This window comes from Mya arenaria, chromosome 7 (genome assembly GCF_026914265.1).
Source record: "Mya arenaria isolate MELC-2E11 chromosome 7, ASM2691426v1".
Classification (NCBI taxonomy): Eukaryota; Metazoa; Mollusca; class Bivalvia; order Myida; family Myidae; genus Mya; species Mya arenaria.
This window is the reverse complement of record NC_069128.1, coordinates 57,132,078-57,135,856: the sequence shown is the minus strand read 5'-3', so window position 1 is coordinate 57,135,856 and position 3,779 is coordinate 57,132,078. Positions and strand designations below refer to the sequence as shown.

Genomic DNA, 3,779 nt, shown 5'->3' with positions numbered 1-3,779 from the left:
TTTGCTTAAAGTCGATTTGTTTGGTAGAAATGAGTTATTATTAACATATTAATTTAAAGACTGAAACGAAATCGAGGCTGCGACATATACTGTTATACTCGTACAATTGAAATTTCGTTGCAATGTGATGCTTTTACGTATAGTTCCCCATACGACGGAACTCTTTTAATTATTTAATCAAAAAAGTAAAACATTTTAAATTGAGTATTGTTTTTTGAAATAGACGTGGTTAACATGCATTTTCCAATGTATTATTAAACATACGTGGTATATTATTTGAATATAAGGGGCTTGAAGTGGGGTTTATACATCAGTATTTAAGTATAAAGGGCTTGAAGCAGGGTTTATACATCAGTTTTCAAATATAAGGGGCTTGAAGTGGGGTTTATACATCAGTTTTCAAATATAAGGGGCTTGAAGTGGGGTTTATACATCAGTTTTCAAATATAAGGGGCTTGAAGTGGGGTTTATACATCAGTTTTCAAATATAAGGGGCTTGAAGTGGGGTTTATACATCAGTTTTCAAATATAAGGGGCTTAAATTGGGGTTTATACATCAGTTTTCAAATATAAGGGGCTTGAAGTGGGGTTTATACATCAGTTTTCAAATATAAGGGGCTTGAAGTGGGGTTTACACATCAGTATTCAAATATGAGGGGCTTGAAGTAGAGTTTATACATGCGTTTTGTATGGTCATTTAGTGCCAACACAGCGTGCCTGACTGTCGATCAGATAGTAGATATGGTATTTTTGGAGGCGGATACCGACATGGATAATAACCTTAGTATGCAAGAGTTCTCTGCGACGCTGGAGAACAATTGGGGCATCACTCGTGAGTATAAAACTTATAACATTAAAAAAAAACATTATTCGCATGTATCAATTTTAAGCTAATATTATTTTAAAGAAGGTCAGTTATATCATACATTATTAATCAACTATTACGTATTTGACGCGTTTATGTTTAAGATTTGGCAACTGAGCTTGTTTCTGTAGTATTTCACATATTAAGTATTTATATTTCTTTATTATAAGTATGTCTGCCGTTTTTATACAGCGGGTGGGGCAGGTCTCAGCATCAGCGAGTTCACGAACCAGTGGGTTATCCACTACCATGATTCGCACCCGACGGCCCACGATTTTGCTGTAAACCTTGACATTAACAACGACAAGCGCATCACCGACGTCGATATGAATATGTACGCCGGCATCTATGACGCGAACCCCAGTATGTTATATTTCTTAACGTGTGTATGACAATGCATATAGCTGAGTTTTCTATGTTTTGTTGTCGTTGTTAGCGAATATAACATGAGTTAACATGCATGTATGTTGATATTTGGTTTAAACAATATTTACGTTATTAGCGCATAGGCAAAATTATATATAAAGTTGAGATCAGACCAAATGATTAACTGTGATAATTATAGTGGAAAATGTTGTTACCTGCATAATTGCGGCAAGCTTTTAGGCTAATACTATGTTACTATGCTTGTGCGATTAGTTAAATATCGATATCTATGACAACAATGTATTGTTCATGTTTCGTTGTAAAATATTTGTACTTTAAAGGCCTAGTTTAAGGAATGTTGGGCATGATAATCCCCTGCTGGGCATCTCCTGCTAATTGTACTGGTGTCACAGTAGGGGCCAATTTCCTATGTATAGTTTTATTGGCTCAGGGCTATTTAGTGTCCATTTCCATAATAAAACATTCAAAACTGCGCAGCAGGATTCTCAGATCAGAGATCTGATGAGACATTTTGGCAATTAGATTAAGATCAATTAACAGAGGTTATGTTCAAATACACGTTTTTTTGTTTGTTTTTTTGGGGTTTTTTTGTTGGTTTTTTTGGAAGGGGGGGGGGGGGCACTTAAAGAAAGCTTAGACTAGACCTTTAATATCTCAAATATTACCATGGTTCTTCGGACAAATTCGACAGTGTTTTCATTGCAGTGGACGGACAGTTTAGTAAGGAGGAGTTCCTAACCTTCATGCACGCCGTACGTATTTGATAAACCTTTTTGAGGTAGTAACCATCTGCTGGTATTTTGAAACAGGTAAAACGTATGTGTGCGCAGGAGAAAATAATGCTTAATTAAAGAATTTTCAGTGCCTACGCATATGGTATCGGAATTGTGTGTTTCTATTATTATTGCAGACAATATACTATATAAGGCCCCTACTCTGTGAATACACGAATTGAAATGATGAAAAATTGCGTGGTTTCGACATGAAAAAATACACTGTTGGATGGTTATCAAACAAAAATGAGATATTAGTGTTGTCTGTGGTAGATAATTCTAAGCTCGGACAGTCTGTTTAAAGTGCACAGTATAATATAGGAAATATGTATCCGTATTTCAGATAATGCTCGGCCCGCGTATGCATATGAAAAACGAAAACCGAACGTTAACGGCAAGATAATTTACTGAATACCACACATTTACACCGCTCAAATTGAGCTCGTTAACACACCTCTATAAGAGACCGAAAACGTACTTGTTGTTCTTGCATAGCTGACGTGTGTTTCCGGTCGTGTGACTAGTGCTGGAATATAAGTATCCATCATGTGTTTCCGGTACGGATAGAAAAATCCGACCCGAGTGCATAATTTAGATATGCAAACCTCGTTACCGGCTTACGCGTGTGCCTCCGGATTTTTCTATCCGTACCGGAAACACATGATAGATACTTATATCATATTATCAAGGAATTCGAAACATTTTCATTAGATGAATAGTTCCGTCACTTTAGCGTAAACGCTTGTGTGTTAGTTTGCAGACGCAAGTGAACACTAGTACTACCCAACTGATAATTGAAACAGTTTGTTAAAAACTACATTAATGTGTGTACTTTATATTCCGACACTTAATTAGAAAGATGAATCATACGAAAGACGGCGGCTTTAGTAGTCCACCGATGGCTGAATTAAGTAGTCCACCGATGTCCACCGATGGCTGAATTAAGTAGTCCATAGTTCGTTGAATAACTAACTAACTGCCCTGCGGGGTCACTTCAGCTGCTCGGGCTCGATTCCCGGCCTGTGCCCCATGTGACTTGTGAGTTTCCTCGGGCGTCGTTTACACTCATCAAAAGTGTTTAATATATGGTTTGAATACCTTGTTTCCCATTCTTTGTACGATATATTTGTTTATTTTTTTATGAATCATTGCATAAATATATATTATTGACGACGAGTACATTTCACTTTCAGGTCCACCCAGACCCACACAATGCAGGGGGACATGGTTGTCACTGAGGCCTGCGTTACAAAATGTAATTCCTTGCATTTGAAAGGAGGAGCTAATAAAAGTCTTATAAAGGGAATGGCTTCCTTATTTTCACACATGTAATTTGGCGTAAACATATTATTTCATTAGTTTGAGAACTAGTTTCAGTCTTTCTCCAGATGTAGACACTTATTTGTAAAATTTGTTATGTATAATTTAATATTTCTTTTTTTGCTATAACGTTTATCCCATTAAGGCTCTATATGTTTAACTGACATGCATTTTACCGAGTGTTTTCTTTCGTGTGGACAAAAATTGCTATAGGAACGTTATAACTAATTGCTAAATAAAGAATGTGGTCCAGAATATCCTCCCTATATCTAAAATTGAGAATGCTACTTCACATTGATATTTTGTTGACGGCTGAGTTATGCACATTATCTATAAATGCTATAATTTAAAATTAGTCCAATACCTCCACTGAGAGAGAAAAATCCCATAAATATCTCATAGTTAAATATCTTTTCCGAACAAGAACTTGGCTG

General features: G+C 36.3%; 1 long non-coding RNA gene across 1 annotated transcript; it reads left to right on the top strand.

Annotated features, from left to right (window-relative positions):
• The first annotated feature begins 1,103 nt into the window (after nt 1-1,103).
• LOC128239948 (uncharacterized) lies at nt 1,104-3,331 on the top strand. Its single transcript, XR_008261970.1, has 3 exons — nt 1,104-1,228; nt 1,958-2,004; nt 3,219-3,331. It is a non-coding gene; the product is annotated as an uncharacterized LOC128239948 (long non-coding RNA).
• The last annotated feature ends 448 nt before the right edge of the window (nt 3,332-3,779 follow it).